At 35.2% G+C, this 22,922-nt stretch overlaps 1 non-coding gene across 1 annotated transcript; it reads left to right on the forward strand.

Moving 5' to 3' along the window:
• Window positions 1–15,392: 15,392 nt before the first annotated feature.
• MIR1264 (microRNA mir-1264) lies at window positions 15,393–15,455 on the forward strand. The gene has a single exon (NR_162325.1). It is a non-coding gene; the product is annotated as a microRNA mir-1264 (primary transcript).
• The last annotated feature ends 7,467 nt before the right edge of the window (window positions 15,456–22,922 follow it).

Consider the following 22,922-nt stretch of genomic DNA (forward strand, 5'->3'; position numbering starts at 1 on the left):
GATAGAAGACTGACCAGCTGATTGTAATCAATGGATTGTGAACTCTCTCAGACACTGAAACTGTTAAAACTCCTTGCTGCTGCTGCTGCTAAGTCACTTCAGTCATGTCCAACTCTGTGCGACCCCAGAGACGGCAGCCCAACAGGCTCTGCCATCCCTGGGATTCTCCAGGCAAGAACACTGGAGTGGGTTGCCATTTCCTTCTCCAAGGCATGAAAGTGAAGTCGCTCAGTTGTGTCCGACTCTTTGCAACCCCATGGACTGTAGCCTACCAGGCTCCTCCGCCCATGGGATTTTCCAGGCAAAAGTACTGGAGTGGGTTGCCATTGCCTTCTCCGTTAAAACTCCTTAAGGTATAACAAAGAAGTAATGTTTTGAATTTAAGTATTTTGAAGTGCAAGTTCAAATTTAAGTGCTTTACTCATATCATCTCCTCTTCTAAACAACACAATGTTTAAGCCAAGTGTTGTTCACAGATTATAATTTCATAATGATAAATATGACAAGATTTTTATAGTATTCCATGTCTCTCAAAACTGAAGTTTGAGGTGAATGTAATCTATTGTAATAGTGAAATAGTAATTATAAAGTAAGTGTAATCATAATTAAAATATAAATTTATCATTAATTTTTATTCAACAAATATTTATATATAACCCTTAATATGTGTAAGGTATTTTCCATGCATACTGTATTTTCAATGATAACCATCTTAGCAACCAAGTAATACAGATAGTGTTTTCTTCAACTCATTGTTGATAATGCATTCCTGAACTATGGAATGTAGGAGTGGATGTCATCACTATCTACATGTCTGCTTAAAGGAATTTAACTCTCACTTCAATTGAAAACATGAAATATAAACGTGACTGGCAGTGATTACTGAGTAGGAACAATCAAGGAAGGCTTCCTACATGATGCAAACCTCTGGCTAAAGGGAAGTATACAGATGGGTCATTTAGGAAGTGGAACACTGAAGACTTTGCCAACAATAACTTATCTTGTGCAAGATCACAGATAGAACTGTATCCACACTTTGATCTTATGAGACTCCAACCTCATTCTGCAGAGAAGGTGAGCATCAGAGTGTTCCCTGGCTATACCATGTCACTATGAAGTTTGAGAGCAATGTTTAACAGCTGCAGGCTTGGTAACAAATTATGCACATTTTTAAAATTACTGAAACTTATTTGAATTTGACATTCAATGCAATCACAAGAACATCTTTTGAAGATTGAATGGATCCCAGGCTCTATGCTGAATACAATGAAAACAAAAGCATATTATGTGCATTCAAGTAGTTTACAGTCTGAAGGTAGAGAGTTCCCCACCCCTTTTCAAAACTAGGACACTTGCAAGAAAAAAAAAAAAAGAAAAGGAAAAGTAGAATGCTTCTACCTTATACATTTGAGTTATATCACCTTTTTATTATATTGTGCTTTCTGTTTCTCCTTGTTTATTAAACTCAAAAGATTAAGTGCTCATTGGTAGTAGATTTTCTACTACCCAACTACATTGGCATAGAAAATTCACAAATAGATTCAGATAATTTTTCCTAACATAAAACTGTTTTCTGCTTTTGCAGAGTCCTGACATTTAAGAACATGAAGTCAGGGCCCTTATACTCTTTTGGAACCTTTTCATATATGGATATTTTGGTTAGCATATTCTTATATAAAGGTAAAGAACCAGGGAGTTCTGTGGTAGCCTAGTGGTTAGGATTCCAGGCTTTCATGGCCAGGGACTGGGTTCAGTCCCTGGTTAGGGAAATGAGATTCTGCAAGCCGCAAAGTGTGGCTAAAGAATAAATAAACCTAGTTTCACATAGTTTCAAAAATAAACAAACAAAGGTGAATAACCAATTCTGTAAAATGCTGAGAGTTACTCTGACTAGCTCTTATACTGAAGGTTTTTTCCCCTAATTAATTAGTTATTGAATTTAAAAATATTCTTGATGCAAGTAGTTGTCCATATAGGATCAATGAGGGAAAACTTAATTTTCCTTCAATAATTACTTTCAATACATTACATTTTTCCTCATTAAAGGTCAAATTTCTCTTAAGAACAAAGAAGTACGATTATTTCCCAGCAGATGATATTTAAACAGATCACTGAAAAAGAGTATTATCCTATTTCATCAGGATACAGATTTCAGGCAGTGACAAACTACATTAATATCTATACATCTTTGGAAATATCAAGTCTACATTTTCATAGCTTAGGTCTTATTACTGTATCTTACATGAAAAAAATATATAATTCAAGCAGAGAATTTTAACTGAATTTTTTATTAATACTTTGTGATATCTATAACACACAAATGGAGGTTTGTGACATTGTACAGGAGGCAGTGATCAAGACCATCCCCAAGAAAAAGAAATGCAAAAAGGCAAAATGGTTGTCTGAGAAGGCCTTACAAATAGCTGAGAAAGGAAGAAAAACAAAAGGCAAAGGAGGAAAGGAAAGATATACCTATTTAATGCAGAGTTCCAAAGAGTAGCAAGGAGAGATAAGAAAGCCTTCCTCAATGATCAATGCAAAGAAATAGAGGAAAACTATAGAATGGGAAAAACTAGAGATCTCTTCAAGAAAATTAGAGATACCAAGGGAATATTTCATGCAAAGATGGGAACAATAAAGGACAGAAATGGCATGCACATAAAAGAAGCAGATATTAAGAAGAGGTGGCAACAATACACAGAAGAACTATACAAAAAAGATCTTCATGACTCAGATAACCACAATGGTGTGATCACTCACCCAGAGCCAGATATCCTGGAATGTGAAATCAAGTGTGCCTTAGGAAGTATCACTACGAACAAAGCTAGTGGAGGTAATAGAATTCCAGTTGAGCTCTTCCAAATCCTGAAAGATGATGCTGTGAAAGTGCTGCACTCAATATGCCAGCAAATTTGGAAAACTCAGCAGTGGCCACAGGACTGGAACAGGTCAGTTTGCATTCCAATCCCAAAGAAAAGCAATGCCAAAGAATGCTCAAACTACCACACAATTGCACTCAACTCACGAGATAGCAAAGAAATGCTCAGAATTCTCCAAGCCAGGCTTCAACAGTATATGAGCTGTGAACGTCCAGATGTTCAAGCTGGATTTAGAAAAGGCAGAGGAATCAGAGATCAAATTGCAAATATCCACTGGACCATCGAAAAAGTAAGAGAGTTCCAGAAAAGCATCTACTTTTGCTTTATTGATTATGCCAAAGCCTGTGACTGTGTGGATCACAACAAACTGTGGAAAATTCTTAAAGAGATGGGAATACCAGACCACCTGATCTGCCTCCTGAGAAATCTGTATGGAGGTCAAGAAGCAACAGTTAGAACTGGACATGGAACAACAGAATGGTTCCAAATCAGGAAAGGATTAGGTCAAGGCTGTATATTGTCACCCTGCTTATTTAACTTATATCCATAATACATCATGTGAAATGCCCAGCTGGATGAAGCACAAGCTGGAATCAAGATTGCCAGGAGAAATAATAACCTCAGATACACAGATGACACCAGGCTTATGGCAGAAATCAAAGAAGAACTAAAGAGCCTCTTAATGAAAGTGAAAGAGGAGAGTGAAAAGTTGGCTTAAACCCAACATTCAGAAAACTAGGTCATGGTATCTGGTCCCATCACTTCATGGCAAATAGATGGGGAAACAATGGAAACAGTGAGAGACTTTATTTTTGAGGACTCCAAAATCACTGCAGATGGTGACTACAGCCATGAAATTTAAACATGCTTGCTCCTTGGAAGAAAAGCAATAATCAACCTAGACAGCATATTAAAGAGCAGAGACATTACTGTACCAACAAAGGTCCGTCTAGTCAAAGCTATGGTTTTTCCAGTAGTCATGTATGGATGTGAGAGTTGGACCATAAAGAAAGCTGAGCGCTAAAGAATTGATGCTTTTGAACTGTGGTGTTGGAGAAGACTCTTGAGAGTCCCCTGGACTGCAAGGAGATCCCACCAGTCAATCTTAAAGGAAATCAGTCCTGAATATTCATTGGAAGGCCTGATGCTGAAGCTGAAACTCCAATACTTTGGCCACCTGACGTGAAGAACTGACTCATTAGAAAAGTCCCTGACGCTGGGAAAGATTGAAGGCAGGAGGAGAAGGGGATGATAGAGGATGAGATGGTTGGATGGCAATACCGACTCAATGGACATGAGTTTGAGTAAGCTCTGGGAGTTGATGATAGACAGGGAAGCCTGATGTGCTGCAATCCATGGTGTTGCAAAGAGTCGGACATGACTGAGTGACTGAACTGAACTGATATCTATATCAAGATTTTTAAAAACCTGAGCATGTATATTTTGAAACTACTGTGGGAAATACAAATTAGTGTTTTGTATATAACATGGTAGATGCCATTCAGAGTAGTAAATGGGACAATTTATTTTTGCATGTTTTTATTTTCTATGTACTTGTCTTTTAAAATCTTGTTTCTTGGTTTTTGTTTTTGTTCGTGGGTTTACTATACCAAAATGATATTTGTGTAGTTTCCAAGTTCCTTCAGAAAAGTGTATGATGTTGTAATTTAAGGTACTGAACCATATTAGTTTTATCCAAATTAGTAGGTTTTTTAAGAAACATCATTCCAACATTTTAATTGAATATGGCAAATAGAGTGGCTCCTATATCCAAACTAAAACAGAGTCTACAGAACTTGGAATTGATGGCATCCTGGAAATTAAACGTGTCAAAATCACTCTTTTTCCCAATTATTTAAATTTCCTATTTCAGCTCATGTTCATATGCTATCCCCATTCTCTTAGGCTCTTCTATGTGTCAGGAAATGTGACTATCACATCTATAGAGACCCATCCTCACAGATGATCATCCAGGAGAACTGAGAATGCTTTCCCTTAATTTCTACCTTGGAAAAAATCCTGATCCCTAGGATCATTAGACTGACAAAGGGGCTAAGATACTATTATAGACCGAGACTGATCAAACAACTTTCTCTGGTTGTGAGAGGGAGTTTTCACAGAACCATATAGATTAGAGAAAGCTGAGTTCCTTAGAAGAATGAAGATACTAGTAACAAAAAAGAGAGGAGAAAATACTGATGTCCACTGTATAATCCAATAACAAAATTACATATATACAAGGATATATCAGATCAGATCAGATCAGTCGCTCAGTCGTGTCCGACTTTTTGCAACCCCATGAATCGCAGCATGACAGGCCTCCCTGTCCATCACCAACTCCCAGAGTTCACTGAGACTCACGTCCATCGAGTCAGTGATGCCATCCAGCCATCTCATCCTCTGTCGTCCCCTTCTCCTCCTGCCCCCAATCCCTCCCAGCATCAGAGTCTTTTCCAATGAGTCAACTCTTCGCATGAGGTGGCCAAAGTACCGGAGTTTCAGCTTTAGCATCATTCCTTCCAAAGAAATCCCAGGGCTGATCTCCTTCAGAATGGACTGGTTGGATCTCCTTGCAGTCCAAGGGACTCTCAAGAGTCGTCTCTAACACCACAGTTCAAAAGCATCAATTCTTCGGTGCTCAGCCTTCTTCACAGTCCAACTCTCACATCCATACATGACCACAGGAAAAACCATAGCCTTGACTAAACGAACCTTTGTTGGCAAAGTAGTATATACATATATATATGAATACATATATATATATATATATATATATATGTATACATATATATATATACATATATATATGTGTGTATATGTATGTGTGTATATATATATACATACACACACATATCTCCTTTTAGATCATCAGTAGATGTTTTATAGTCATGTTTATATAGATCCTATATACCTGGAGAAGGAAATGGCAACCTACTCCAGTATCCTTGCCTGGAAAATTCCATGGATGGAGGACCCTGGCAGGCTATACTCCATGGACTCGCAAAGAGTTGGACATGACTGAGCGACTTCACTTTCCAATGCAGGGGATCCCTGGTCAGGGGACTTAGATCCCACATGTTGCAGGGCAGTTCAGTCCACATGCCTCAACTACTGAGCCAGTGCACCCTAGAGCATGTGCTCAGTAACACAAGAAACCCACGCATGGCAACAGGAGAGGCCTGCGTGCCACAGTGAAGACAGAGATTAGCCAAAATTAGAAAGGAAAAAATGACTGGACTGAAAGTCCCTGGAGGTCCCTGTGAGATCTCTGGTCCCTGTGGCCTCACATTCAGCCCAGCGTATACAGTAAAAGGGACAACACTTCAAGAGTCTGAAGAATAAGCCAACTTCCTCAGTAGGTGACATGCTGAAGAAGGAGGAGCAGGACAGGTTTATAAACCTGCAGAGACTGAAAACCGCACATCAGTCTAATTTGTTGGTTGGGAAAAAAATGTAAAATGTCTGTTTTCTGCTTTATACTCTTCTCTGACTTCATGATTTGCTACAGTGAACATGAAGAGTCCAAGACAAAATTACTTTTAAAGGAAAATACAAATAATCACTTGGCCACTTTAACCTAACCAGCTGGATCCACCATAAGTGGCAAGAGGAGGAAGGAGCAGCAGTTCTCCTGTGACTAGAAAGGAGAATCATCTGGGGTAGGGAAGGGGAAGGACTCTTTTAAAAATCCTAATGTCTGGACTTCCCTGGTGGTACAGTAGATAAGAGTCTACCTGCCAATGCAGGGCACATGGGTTCTGATCCCTGGTCTGGGAAAATCCCACATGCTAGAGAGCAACTAAACCCATGTGCCTGGAGCCTGTGCACCACAATGAAGAGTAGACCCCACTCACTGCAACTAGAGAAAGCTCGCGTGCAGCAACAAAGACCCAGTGCAACCTAAAATAAAATTAATTAATTAAAAAAAAGATCCTATATACCATCTAGTAATATATTTCTGATTTGTTTTTTATTGATGTATAGTTACAAATTAGTTTTTAACCAATTAGCTTTTTGTAGAACAATTTCTTGAATTGCTAATGAATTTTCAGCTTTCTACTGACACACATCTGTTTTCTTGTTAACAATAAATTTGGCTCACCACAGTGATTTGATAATTGACCCCCAATTTTTGCATACTGGTGTTACTGATGAGTAAATCAGGAAAAAAATTAACAATGAAGGTTTCAAAACATAACCCATTTTCTAAAAAAATAATTAGAAACTAGGAGACATGATTTTTTTAAAAGGAGAAACAATGTTATTATTAATGAAGTGGATATGACCTTTGTGATATTATATTAATTTTGTTTCCTTTCTATGTGTAATTTTGTTCTACATAAAATAATTTTGCTCTCTATAAAAAAATTTATATTTCTGGATAAATCAGTTGTTGCTGTTTATAGACCATCTGAAAAATATATCTCTTTTAGGGTTCACAAGAGACTTAGAAGCTAGGTTACTTATTTGTGTCTTAGAAATGCATGAAGCAATATTGATTACTTTGAATTCTCTATTTGGCTTCTTTAATGTAAGTGCTGGTGTTTTCTAATGCACACCTCTCACTGTCATAATGCTTTGTCAGCCTTCACATATTATTTACTAACATCTTGGTATTTTAAAGATGAAAATATAAACCACAGATAAATTGGATGAATTAAACTAGATCGTACAGGGTAGGATCAGAGTTGGGGAGAGCCTTCAAGCTTCGAATTCCTGTCTTCTCTGCAGAAACAAAGTTAATCAGTTTTATAACCAACAGGAAAAAGCTTACAGTGTGAAGGAACTTGGCTAAGAAATTGTGAAGGCACAAGCTAATTAGAATACAGAGCTACTTGCACGATCTGACAGTTATTAATTACATGTTCTTGTCCTGGCTCAATTTCAGGCAATTTGCTGCTAAACAAAATTTTTTTAAAAATATTTTAGTTTTCAGTCTTGCAGAGAAAAACAGTCCTTCAAAGCACCAACCAAAAAATAACTGCTCTATAAGGTGCAAAGGAAGATTTTAGATTTAAATTTTGGGGCCAGTGTTTTGGAGGTTTATTCTCTTTGCTATACATCACGACTCTAATTATAGTTAATGGAATAGTTTGGGAGCTCATGTGCTTACCTAAGTGAATAGCTGAACTTGTTTAAACACTGAAGTAGTTAATGGGAGATAAGTGTACATTTGCTTTCTTTTAGACAACAGATACACTTCTGAGAAGTTATATGTAACTGAATTTTTATTAAGTCATATTTTAAGTGCATAGAAACTGTCTATAGAACCTCAGGAGCCTCCTGGATTCACATACAAGGATTACTAGAAAAGTAGAAAGTTTCAGTTGCTCAGTCATGTTCAGCTCTTTACAACCCCATGGACTGTGGTCCTCCAGGGTCTGCTGTCCATGGGATTCTCCAGGTAAGAATACTGGAGTGGGTAGCCATTCCCTACTCCAGGATTACTAGAACTTCTTGCTAAAAAACAAAATTCAATTAAGTAAATTTTAAAGACCTAATTGGTTTTATGACAGCATTCCATCTAGCAGATAGAAAGGAGCTCCAATGAGTAGTACAAAATGGAAGCCTTTTATAGGCAGAAGGAAGGGGGGAGAAGTAAATTATTTCAGTTTGAGATAACCTACCTATGGGGGACTTCCCTGGTGGTTCAGATGGTAAAGTTTCTGCCTGCAATGCGGGAGACCCAGGTTCGATTCCTGAGTCTGGAAGATCCCCTGGAGAAGGAAATGGCAATCCACTCCAGCACTCTTGCCTGGAAAATCCCATGGACGGAGGAGCCTGATAGGCTACAGTCCATGGGGGTCACAAAGAGTCGGACACTACTGAACGACTTCACTTTCACTTTTCACCTATGGGGGATGGAAGAAGAGTATGTGGCAGATTATTTTACTGGCTCTGAAAATTCCAAACTGACCAGTTGAGATTACATTCCTGGGAGTGGTTGTAACTGTAGTTAGGTCAGGTATTAAGTCTTAATTTGCTGACCTAGGGCTTAGTACAAGTAACTCCATTTGGGGCCTATTATTTCTTTTTTAACACACTGAATTGTTCCCCTTTAATTTTTTCCCGCTAGAGTTTAATCAGATTGGCATCTTTTCTTGAAAATTAGTTGGCATAAAACCTCCTTATAGGATCTGAAGGTTTTGATATTTGACCCTCTGTAGATAAGAGTTACGTGCCTCTGCCAATAAAATAAGGACTGCTAGAGGCTTTGTGGTAATTCTTTTCTGAGACTAAAACTATTAAAAATTGGTGGCAACATATTGTAGAAATAAATGAAAAGTGAGAGCATACTGGTCAAGTTTTAGTCCTCAAGGCTGAGTTTCTTCATTGTGCTTTGCCCATAGTTGTGAAGTAAGTGGCTGAGGGTTTTGAGGTATGGGCCAGACATATTTTGAGGAGAAAGTGAGTCAACAGAAAATGGTAGCTCAAATAACCCCCAAAGTAGATTCCCTATGAAAAAGCATTTCAGGTGGAGAGAACCAGAATACAGCATTTTTCAGGAAGGGATTGTGAGTAACTGGAGGGGACAAACACATGAAAACAGCCCATAGAAAAGCCTCAGAAAAGGCAGCACTTAATACTTCTGTTGTTTTGAGGGACAAAAGAATTTCCAAGCTGGTGAAAATAGACCCTGTTCTATTGAATGCCAAAAAACCAATTAACAGTTACGAAAGAGAGGAAGGAAGTATGAAGAAGTTCAGGAAGAAATGGAGGAAGAGAAATATAAATATCAGGTAGTGACAAGAATGGAAACTATGGAAGAAAATAGATACATTAGGGTGCATGTAGAGAAAAAAGTGCCTCAAGAAAACAACATGAAGTCAATAGCTCTATAGAGGAGAAAATAATATGAGAAAATATAATGGAAAACCCCAAAAACAGTCAGCATCTTCCCCAGGGAGACACTGAGGGAATCAGGAGAGCTATAAGAAGGATGAAAAGAGAAAAAAAAACCTTAAAAACAAAACCACACATGAATGACAAAGAATTAGAGAAACAAGCTGCCCTAGTTGGAAGCCGACTTCAAAAGCACTAAGGGCAAAGTCAAGAGAATTTCAGAAAGTTTAAAGGAAATCTTGAAGAATTACTTAAAATCATACAACCAAGTATAACACACTTAAAAGCATGTGAATGCATTGTGTAGTATAAGAATAAAAAAGGCAGGATTATAAAAATGCAAAATGTTGTGGTGGCTTATGCAATTTCAGGGCAATAAATCAGATTTAATAATAAAAATACTTTCAATAAAATGGGTGAATATAGATTATTTCTGAATGAGTCACTAGATTTTTTTTATGATACATACATAGAAGAGTCATTAAATATGGGAAATCTAGAAGGGATGATGGATGATTGTGGATGAGATGGAAAATAGGAAAACAGAAAATCAAGTTTGTGCATATTGTGCACCACAAAAAATGAGATTGCTTCTCAAAAGTTCTAAGAATTTTCCACTTCTTAAAACAAGAATACCAGAGAATATATTGCTAAAAGATTTTGTGTATGTTATTTATGTTTTAAGATTTACTACACTTCATCTTCAGATCATTGAAGAAGTAAACACTGGATAATTAAATTTTTGTATCATTTCAGGGAAATACTTTAATATCATATTCATTGACAAATACTGAGTGAAATTGTCAGAATTTTATCAGTTATTGAATATTTTTATGATATTCATAGAGACATCTTTGGGTTCCTTTGTTTTTTTATTAATTTTTACTGGAGCATAGTTGTTTCACAATGTTGTGTTAGTTTCTGCTATACAGCAAAGTGATCAGCTATATGTATATATATATCCCCTCGTTTTGGATTTCCTTCTCATTTAGGTCACCAGAGAGCACAGAGTAGAGTTCCCTGTGCTAAACAGTAGGTTCTGATTGGTTATCTATTTTATACATAGTAGTATATACATGTCAGTCCAATCTCTCAATTCATCTCACTCCCTCTTCCCCTTTGGTAACCATACATTTGTTTTCTATGTCTATGTCTCTTTTTCTGGTTTGTAAATAAGTTCATCTGTATCATTTTTCTAGATTTTACATATAAGCAGTATTATATGGTATTTGTTTTCCTCTTTCTGACTTACTTCACTCTTTATGACAGGGTAGACATAGCTTTGATTTGACCATATGTTTGAACATTTCTTTTTAGTGCATACCAAGTATTTGCTAGTGAAGGATAAACTGTCTTTAAGTTTAGGTTCTAGTTTCTGTCTTAGAAGCTGTAATAAATTTAAACTGACTTTACAGTTTTGTCTGAATCCATATAATAAGTTTCAAATTGCTTAGAATCACAACATTAAAGTCCTTTACACATATGTTTTTTCACTCAGAAGAACAAGTTTTCTAAGGTATACATGCACATTACTCAAGGCAGTCCAGATAACTTTAGAATCTCTTCTCTACATCAAAAAACAGTATTTTGGCAACATGCTTTGATTCTCATTTTCCAGTATGCACAAAGGTTTTTACATTCTATTTTAAAATCAGCATTTCTATTTTCTTCAACTTAACGTATCTACAGGTACTTTGCTTAGCACTGTTCAGTTTGGTAATAGTTTACAAAATGCCTACTGTTTACCAGGCATTATGTCAGATTCTGGGGGCCCAAAAAGAGATTCAGTTATATTTGTTGTTAATCAATTGCTCCTAGTCTCATAGAGACCAATGTGCGGACAGATAATGAAAATAAAATGGCATGAAGGCAGTGGTGGAATAAGTATGAGATTCACAAGTACTGTGGAGAAGGGGATGGTTGGCACTTTCAGAGCAGGCATCACAGAGGATATGAAATCTAGCAGTTCACTGTGTCATGACTCTTGAGATGGCCAAGCATGGAAAGGGTCAAAGGTCACTCCAGACAGAAGAAAGAGCATGTGCCAAGACAAAGATGTCTTAAAACAGTGTAGTCTGTATAAGCGATGAAAAGCAATTTTCCCACTACCATTCTGAGTTCTTGGCTGAAATTCCCTGTAATAAAAGACAGATTAAGAAGTTTATTAACTTATATACCTACTGAATACATGAGAAATACTCAGGAAACTGAGTAACTCCCTCAGATGGCCCAAGAGACAACTTTAAATGCTGTCTTCAGCTAAAGACAAAAATGGATGTTGGGGTAGTGGCTTGGGACTTCAAAGGGGAGGAAGGCAATTAACAACAAAGTAGAAAAGAAAACTGTTTGGTAAATAAATGTTTCCTGGCCATGCAGAAACAATGAAACATATAGTGGACCCTGATCTCTAGGCCCTGTTTCTCCCCCACTCCCACCCCACTACCATCACATCTAGCCCATATTCTTTGCAGCTATCTGTGGTCATAGCTTTATTCTGGGGACAGGCCCGCTGTCTAAATTCTTTTAGGCAGTTAGTGGGAAGGTCAAAGTTTCTTCTTGAGTAGTTTCTCTTCTTTGGGGTATTGATTGTTTTCAGCTCGAAATAATCTGCATCCCAGAGACATTCTAGGGTAGTAAGTTTTGCTCCCCTAAAATACCCACAGTCCTTGGCTCCAAGGCACTAGTAATATATTAGTTTAGATGCAGGCATTATATTCTCCATTTTTTCCCAATTATTTCATGTGTTTTCCACATATGATCATGACAATTATAGTACTAAATCCATAGTGCCTAACATGCTTTTCAAGCATTTTGAAGGAAATTCTATTTTCACTTATCAAATTCAAGTTTTTTCAGGACCATCTAAATATTATGCAGAAAGTATTAACAGTTGGGAGCACATTTTATCATTTTTTTCTGCTAGTCAACAATTCAAAGGGTAATTTTTATTCTTGTGGGCTTTTTCTTGATGATATATTTTGATTATTCCTAATATAATGACACAGCAGTCTTTTCTTTTAGTATAGAGAAACGGTTAGCACTTACTGTACTATAAATTCCATTTTTCTCTGAAAGAATGCTTTGTTTATTCATAGGTGGGGCATGGGTTGGGGAGGGGGAGAGGATTTCAGTAGGGCAGCAACCTGAGGAAAAAAAAAGGTAGTCTTTAAGCTTTCCTCTTTAGTTTTTAAAAATTTCTATATATCATCATTCAATCATTTCCTCATTGACAGGTGAGAAGTAGGAAACATGGTTTTATCTATATACAGAGTGGTTCAGGAACACTTTTGTGTGACTTCTGATGAAATGGAAATAGCACAAGACTGATTTGTTGGTCTTTTTTGGCAGATCTGCCTCTATATTGTAAATTCCATGGTAGCCAGGATCTTATCTGTCTTCTTCACAGCTATATCACAAACAACAATATGAATATTTATTGAAATAAGAATGATAAGTAATAAAAATAGATCTCAACCAACTAATCGATAAACTCTTAGGTCTAGTTCAGGGTGGTGGAATTGGATAATTATGTAAGACAAAAGACTGAAAAGTTTCAGTGAAGATACACAAAGATGATGAAAGAGTTTTGCCATACATCAAGTAATTAACCTCCAATTAAAATAAATAAATTTATATTAAAAAAGATGATGAAAGGGTTAGAAAGTAAAATCTATGAAGAAGAGAAAATGGTGATTGAATTGGAGTCCAGAGAAAGAATCTGTTAAATTGCTTGTTTTTTTATAGTTTACAGATCACTTTTTTGTGTGTAAACTCCCTTAATGTTTCATATAACAAATATGTAAACATGTTATTACTAATATTACCCATGTTTTAGAGGCATAGAAACTGTGACACAGAGAATTTAACAGACTTGTCACATAGTTGTAAAGTATAATGCATGTTTTCTTAGTCTCACGTCCAATATTTTTTTCCACGATACCACTTTTCGTTTAGTCTCAAAAACAAAGAATTTAATTTGGATGTAAAAAAGACATTTCTTATTACAGTTTATAAATTCTATTAAGTGTATCCCAGTTTGTTCATAAATATCTTTATATTACATTTAGAATAGATATACATCTGTCTGGTATGGTTTGGGAAAGGGTAGAGGGTATGGCTAGAAGGTAAGAGATTACTTTGATGTGGTTTCTTCAAGTGCTAACATTTTAGTATAGTCTTTCTGCCAAGCTTTCAACTTTCAAAATAAAAGTTATCTAACATTTAAAGTTTGACCAAATGATACTATGTTTTGAACTTTATGTCACAACTGGACTTGGCTCTAGGATGTGCTCATTGCATGAGCTGTGTATATTGTTATTCCATACCCAGAGCGTGCAGTGTGAACATAATAGAGATTGAAAGACAGCAAGAAGGGCTTAAAAAGTAACTTTGTGCTTCATGTAGATTTATTAACTCATCATTTTAACCTTTGTACTAAACCTGCTTCCAAACTTTCAGTTCCACAACCTAGATTCCAAACTCATAACTGGAATCTGCTAACTGCTTCTATTTTTATAATAGATTTTTTAGTCCTCTTTTACTTATGTTAAAAGTTTGTCATATATCAACATGAATCCGCCACAGGTATACATGTGTTCCCCATCCTGAACCCTTCTCCTTCCTCCATCCCCGTACCATCCCTCTGGATTGTCCCAGTGCACCAGCCCCAAGCATCCAGTATCGTGCATCAAACCTGGACTGGTGACTCATTTCATATATGATGTTATACATGTTTCAATGCCATTCTCCCAAATCATCCCACCCTCTCCTTCTCCCACAGAGTCCAAAAGAAACCAATAAAATATTGTAAAGTTAAAAAAAAAGTTTGTTAAAATTTCACATGGATAGTCAAAGCTAGCTTTCAGTAACAGAAACATTCTTTTAATAGAACCATAAAAGCACATTTGGAAGAACATAATTATTATGATTTTTCATCATTTTATTGATGTTTCTTTTGCTGACATATAAGATGCTCTCTATTTACGGTTAATAATTGAAATCTCCATAGTATGATTTAATCCCATGATAATATCGGTGAACATATCATCTTGTGATTAGCTAAACAGATGGTTCTTTAACTACTTTGTTAAAAATTTTTCTATAATTTCCAAAGTTTTCCATAATGAGCTTCCATTACCTCAATAATTATAATAAATTAAGCTGAAATAGAAAAAAAAATTCCCTAGAGTATTAAAATGAATTAGTTTGATTTGAAAGCTGCATGATCTTTATATAAAACTCTAAATATAAAATATATGTGCTCCAATCATGACTGTAGCCCTCCTAATTAGAAAATTATTATATTATTCTTATTTTGGTGTCTCCTTGCTTATATTAAGAATCAAAAGCTGAAAAAAAAAAAAAAAAAGAATCAAAAGCTGGACCCGAGACACTGAATAGCAAAATATATACTTACAAGTTCTTATTAAGTGACACAGTTCAAAAGGTGAATAAAAAATACTATAGAAAAATAACAAAAGTGCATTGAAATGAACCTATAAATAGAGATAGAAAATGGGCTTATAGGGAAAGAGGAATTTTAATAAATGTTCATTTGAAATATTGGAATATTTTTCATAATATTATTAAACAAAAGTATGGTGTAATAGTTTTAAAGAAAATGTCAGAATATATTCAACACGTTGTGTTTCTTCATGCCTGGCATATAGCAGGTCCTCAATAAGTATTTGTTGCAAGAATAAGAGAACCAACAAGTCTTATTTGAGCACCTGTTATGTGGAGGATAAAAAGCTACAACCCAAACAGAGCTTATACTCTAATACGGGAGAGAAGAAATATAAGGCGGATCCACAGATGACCACCACATAAGTGTGTGATAAGAATAAACGTTATCTTGAAAGGTCAGAGGAAAGCCAGCCAGATCATTTCCCATCTAGGGAGGTTTTAGAGAGAAAAGGGGACTTGAACTTCAGAATTAGTAAAAACTAAGTGGGCAAAATTACTTATTGTAGAAATTTTAGCAAATATATAGGGATTACTAAATCAATATTACTGTAAGACAATTAATCAAAAACAAATACCAGATCATCAAGAAATCTTTTTATATAATCACCCATTCTTTAAAATTCCATTTGACTTTTGCTTCTTATAATATGAAATAGTCTAGGTTTCTGGAAGCCTCTTTGTCTCTTGGCTTTTTTTCCCCTAATATGTCACGTATATCAACTCTAGTGATGCATATGCAAAACATTTCAGTAATTACTCTGTCAGTCATCTTATTCTTCAGGTTAAACTTCTAACCTAAGTTATCAGAAATTAATTTAAATAACAATAACAGTGTTAATAGTCTCTAGTATAAAAACCTGGGGCTTCCCTGGTGGTTCAGCTGGTAAAGAATCCGTTTGCAATGCAGGAGACCTGGGTTTGATCCCTGAGTTGTAAAGATCCCCTGGAGAAAGGAATGGCTACCCACCCACTCCAGTATTCTGGCCTGGAGAATTCCATGGACTGTACAGTCCATGGAGTAGCAAAGAGTTGGACACGACTGAACAATTTCCACTTACACTTACTTATAAAAATCTGTAACTCTTTGCCTTCCTGGGAAGATCAAAGAGTTTACTTTTTTTATTTGCTCTTTGTCTATCTTCGTGAGAAGTACCTGGTATTAGGAAACGTTGATTTCATCAGAGTAGGGAGAGGTATTAGGAGTAAAGTAAGTTGATTGCCTTATCCAAGATATTTATGCCTATCATATGAATAATATGAAGATCACTTGGATTCTAATCTAGTTTTCTATCCCTTTCATGCATATTTCTCCTAACCCACTTTCCATTTTATCAGATAAAATTTAGCTATGCCTATATGGAGAAGGCAATGGCACCCCACTCCAGTACTCTTGCCTGGAAAATCCCATGGATGGAGGAGCCTGGTAGGCTGCAGTCCATGGGGTCGCTAAGAGTCAGGCACGACTGAGTGACTTCACTTTTACTTTTCACTTTCATGCATTGGAGAAGGAAATGGCAACCCACTCCAGTACTCTTGCCTGGAGAATCCCAGGGACGGGGGAGCCTGGTGGGCTGCCATCTATGGGGTCGCACAGAGTCAGACACGACTGAAGCGACTCAGCAGCAGCATGCCTATTTAGCTATGGATTACCTGGCTTAGACGGTAAAGAATCTGCCTGCAGTATGGAAGATCCGGATTCGATCCCTGGGTCAGAAAGATCCCCTGGAGAAGGAAATGGCAACCCACTCCAGTATTCTTGACTGGAAAATCCCATGGACAGAGGAGACTGGCAGGCTACTGTTCATGGGGTCGCAAAGAATCGGACACGACTGACTTCACTTTCTTTCATTTACTTTTCCCTCTTTTTCCTTTTCTATCTCCTGTTTCTTCTTGTTCTTTTTTCCTTATTTATTAAGTGCACAGAGATCATGCAGGTTTTTTTCATTATTCTTTACCCAATTACTAACATAACCCATGGGCTTGAATGGGCATCCATATAAATATATGTTGAATAAATTAATAACTACTTGGTCTGGAAAAGAAAACCCAATTAAATATAACAATATAATCTAAGAATTAGATAGAATGAGATAGTTAGATATCATCATCGACTCAATGGACATGAATTTGAGCAAACTCCAGGAGATAGTGGAGGACAGAGGAACCTGGCATGCTGCAGTCCATGGGGTCACAAAGAGTCGGACACAACTTAGAGAATGAACAACAAAAATCTAAGAAACACAATATAGGAAGATTAATCTAACTCCTGAGTATACACAGTGCATACTAAAATAATATGTAAATAATTTTTTCTTTTATTAACTCTTTTGAAATATTTCTACTACTCTTTCTCTACACAGCTCTGCCTAAGAGCACAGAAGACTTAGGGTCTCTCTGCCTCATGCCCTTCAACACTTTTAGCTGTGTAACTTTGAGCCAGTGATTTAATATTCTTGAGCTTCAAGTTTTCTCAGTATAAAATGTGACTAATATCTTGTCTATCTGAAGGTAGTGGATTGAATGAGAAAATCTATTGATCCAACTTATTATGGATAAAAATGTGAATATAATTTTTAAAATTTATGTAGAAAAATGCATGTGGAGTTATTTACTCTTTGCTTATTACTTAAAATTAGTAAGTTACTGTAACTAATTTCACATGAAATTCTAATGCCCCTTTGCTTATTACTTAAAATTAGTAAGTTGCTGTAACTAATTTCACATGAAATTCTAATACCCCTAAATTAAAAATAATTCATACATAAATATTTAATAACAAAACTCATGACTCCTACTTATTAATACTGGTTAATATTATCATTTAGAAGTATGTAATCCATGAAATTTCTAAACACAAATTAAGATCAAAAGCTTTGTCATTCATGATTGCATCCCTAGATGTTTAATGATATGTTTTGAAGGATTAAAAGTTAAAGAACCATTATTAATGGCCCTTCAATTGCAGTCATTGTCAAATACTTTCTATTGGTGAGCTCCTTTTATTTTTTTAACTTGACCTGAACATTTACTCCATATTGTTCTTTTATTCTTTCAATAAAGTTGCACCTAATGTTTGCTATTGTGCTAGGAGCTGCAGATGTAATGATAAATAAGACCCAAGCCCTCTCCTCAAAGAGATCAAATTTTATTGGGAGAAGTGGGCAAATAAGCAGACAATTAAGATATCGTGTTGTAAGTGCTGTAGCAGGAGAACTCAGTATGCTTTGCAAGCACATGAAAGCTCTCCCAATCCAGTCTTCAGATGGGGAAGTCAATCAGGGAAGGCCTCCTAGAGGAGGTGTTATCTGTGTTGCATGTCTTCTGCCCATACATGTCCTTCCCAAGAAGGTTGAAATGCAAATTATTTAAATATTTAATGTCTAACTGAGAGATTAAAAAAATGAGATATAGTAAGAATTTATGGTTTGATTACTATGAGTTCTGTATACAGGGAACTATAAAACCCATTTCTGCGACTAGAGGTGGAGATAAAAAGAAAAGAAAAGAAAAAACTAAGAAACAAAGAGGCAATTTTCACGAACCTAGTAAGTAAAGGATAAGGTATGGTGTGGAATCAGATGGTCACTGGTACAATTCCTGGAAATTAAGAATTACAAGGTTAAATGCAATCTGATAGGTGACAATACTAAGGATTTTTCTTAGAGGGTGACATACTTAGATTTTTTAAGTAACAAACAGGGTACACATTTTTAGTTATGTGCATTATTAGGTTGTTTATAGAAATGAACATTGCTCTGAGGGCAATTTGCCATTGCACTACTTCTTTAGATGTGTTAAATGGTCTGGCAAATCACCTGTCTAGTCTCTTAGCTAAAATGTGTTAATGTTTTATAATGGTTACTTTTATATCTATTCTTAATTACATTCCTTCAATGTATTCTCAACCCATATTAGTGTATCGCTAATGAATTATGTTAATATTCTTTTGCTGTATATGCACATTTCATAGTTATCATTTTTTTCACTGTTCCTCAAGTTCTTATGTATTTTCAGCACACATCACTGACTAAGTGTTCCTTTACTATATTTTTACAAATAATTTTACAATTACCTCATGTACCGAGCCAAAAAATGTTAGTAAATGACTTGGTTTACTACCAACCCTAGAGAAGCTATATCTAGATCTGCCATTTTAAGGGACTGATGAGGCTACACATTGTACAATTCTTTTCTCCCTTTTAAATTCTTTCACTCCTTTCAGTGGATTCTTTTGGAAGATACTGTACTTTCTCAAGTTTTAATTGTGTAAAACTTTACTCATTTGAATTGACATGCTAATTAAGGTTGTAAAAATAACTTGCTGAATCAAACTACATTTATTTTGATCATTCCCATCCTGGTTTTCTTCATATTTTCATTATTATTTCAAATATGCATTTAATTTTTGTTTTCATGGTAATTTCAGCGAACTTACCTTCATTTAGATCACTTTGTACAAGAAAATGAATTATCTCATTGTTTTATCCATTTGATTGATTTCTGCTATTGTATATACTTTTGAACTGTCCCAGGTCTTTTCTGAGCTTCTCTATTATTTTTTCTGAACTTTTATCACAGATTCACCTATCATTGTTTTATATGCTCACTTTCTTTCTCTTAGATACTTGACCATCTCCCTGCTTATTATTTAACTAGAGAAATTAAATGGAGAGAGAAAAATAGTTCAATTTAATCTCCAAATTTCTTCCTGTCCTCTCTGCTTTTATAGTGTTTTTCATAAAGTATTGCTTCAATATGAAAAAATAATTCTCATTTAATTATACATATTCATTTATTTTGTAACCATCATTAACACAATTCTTCACACATAGTTGGTTAGAAATGAATGGATGTATCCATAGTTTCTTAAAGTAATAAAAGGTCCTATTCTCACTGAGTCAAGTTCTCATTTGCTTTACCTTAAACTCCCTGAGTCTAAAAAGTGAGAAAGAGGGAGGGAGGAGGGAAGAGAGAGATATCAAGCATTGCTTAGAAAAAGTTTTCTTAAAGAGCAAATGAGAGAATGAATATATATATATATATATATGTATTTCTAAGAAAGAGAATAAATATATATATATATATATAATATCAAACATTGCCTAGAGTTTGCTTTAAGAGCAAATGAGAGAATGAATATATATATATATATTTTTTTTTTCTAAGAAAGAAAGAAAACTCTTAGAAAGAGTTTGCTAAAGTTGACTCAAGTGTCAGGTAATGTCAGGTAATTTTTTTCTGGAATAGATTTTACATTGAGCAAAAGGTATCTAATGTAAAAATATTCTATGTTTGAAAGTCGTTCATTATCATTGACCTTACACAGAAACCTCATGGAAATGAATACAGTTTTCTGAAGTCATTTTTAGATGTAGTCAAATTATATCAGGTCATATACCTTGAAAGTTAACAAACTGATAATTTCATTTAATTTCAATGGTCAAAAAACATCTTTATCTAGAAAAGGGCATCTGGGAAAAACAAAAAATTAAATATACTTGTATCATGTTTAACTTTGTAGGAAAAAAGTCTAACTTATCTCAAGAAGTAAATATTATATAATAATGAAATAATAAATAATGTTTACAGTGAGACAGTCTTATCTCCAAAAATGAATTTTCAAGTGATTTTTTTTTTTCTGAGTCACATCAGTCGTGTCCGACTCTGTGCTACCCCATAGACGCCAGCCCAACAGGCTCCTCTGTCCCTGGGATTCTCCAGGCAAGAACAGTGGAGTGGGTTGCCATTTCCTTCTCCAATCATGAAAGTGAAAAGTGAAAGTGAAGTCGCTCAGTCGTGTCCAACTCTTAGCGACCCCATGGACTGCAGCCCACCAGGCTCCTCCATCCATGGGATTTTCCAGGCAAGAGTACTGGATTGGGGTGCCATTGCCTTCTCCTTTCAAGTGATTATACAATATAAATAAATAGCTGTAGCTCAATGAAATTTAGAGACGTATAGCTTCAAGGTAATTCAATTAGTTGCTATGTCTTTTGTCATGCTTCTTGATTTTTAAGATATTAGTTTAAAACGGAAATATTTTCATACATTTTCCATAACCTGATTGCTCTTTCATTTCAAAATAAGGATGGAATGGAACCAGAAAAAATAATCATCTTGTAAAAAATATTCAATCGTGATATTTTATGTTTTTAAAGATCACTGATGTTTTAGGATATTTATCTAAATTATCTTTCACTTCTAATTGTTTGAATCTTTATTTGCTGGTAATCAACAGCAGGTTACATGCATAAAACCTGTTATAATAAGAATATGGGCAAAACTTTTCTACTTGATTTAATGCGTGCAAATTCAACAATGCACTCTGAAAATGCATTTTTATAACCTACATGTAATATGGAAAGCATTTAGTGCTATGAACAAGTAACCAATTTTAACAAATAGAAAAATCTGTTTTAATGTGATAAATCTACTTCCCTTAGAATATAGTTTATCTAGAACAGGCATGAATATATTTCTATACATTATGACCCACCTAATCAAATTCTTTAGGAGAGGTAATTATTTTATTTTTCAACTTGTATAGTTCATAATTTCCATTAAAAATTGATTATTGATAACTATAGTTTAGAACTCCTGAAGAATAAGCCAATAGCTTGTTCTTTTCTTTTGATACTTTCTGTATAACTACTGGCCCTTGTCAATTAATTCATCATGCTCTGAAGATTTAATCCATCTAGGCTAAAGACCAAGGTACCTTGGTTTAAATTCTCCTCATTACTACTGGCAAGGCCCTTGATTTACTTATCTGTGAATTTCTAGGACATAGAATAGTATATATTAGTTTATCATTAAATGTTACTGAGTGAATTAGATTAATTAGTTCCTTTCAGCAGGCAATTATAGGGCACTTGTTATTCTGTCTCAGAACTCCTATTACATTTCTTATTTGTACTGTTTGATTACTATTTTAATACATACCTTATCTTATGATTGTTTCCCTAGATAGTTTAACACTTTATTTTATTCATATGCAAATTATCAACAGAATTAAATTATATGTTCCTTGTAGTCAGGAATCAGGTCACTCTTTTTATTTGACCCTTTCATAAAGCCAGCACATAAACACACAATAAATATTTTGCTGATTAATCTGAACAGATTGAGAGAACATAGGGAAAATGCTGCCATATTGTCCTATACCACTCAACAAAAGAACACATGTTTTAAGGGAATAGAAATATATTTGTGCTATAAAGTGAAAATAAATTTTACTCAAGAATGTCAGTAATGCTGAAAACAAACCTTGCATAAAATAGTTTGTTCAAAAGAATTAATCAGTGTTGGGGGGGAGTCTTCCATTTTTTATCTTGCAGAATATACTTGCTTCGTAAATTTTGAGTTTGGATTTTATTTGAAATTGAGTTATAAATATGCTTATTACCTAATTTATTTCATGAATAATATCTTGCTCTTCTGTGCCTATTTACTTTCCAACTAATATCAAGACTAGACAGCAGTATGTGTGCACTTTGTCTTATGTTTACGACCTAATGTTTCTTCATTTGTTTACCAAAGAAGTTTCAATAATGTGAAAGTAATGTATTAGTGTACAGAGTTATTCCATGCATATTTTAATTACCCAATGCCAAGCCTGGAGATTCAAAGCATAGACTTTATACATTTAAACCTAGTAGGTTTATAAGAGTGCATAGCATCTATAATCTCCTAGGATACCCCAGCATGATACTCAGCAACAACAGTAGATAAGAT

Source organism: Bos taurus, chromosome X, assembly GCF_002263795.3.
Source record: "Bos taurus isolate L1 Dominette 01449 registration number 42190680 breed Hereford chromosome X, ARS-UCD2.0, whole genome shotgun sequence".
Classification (NCBI taxonomy): Eukaryota; Metazoa; Chordata; class Mammalia; order Artiodactyla; family Bovidae; genus Bos; species Bos taurus.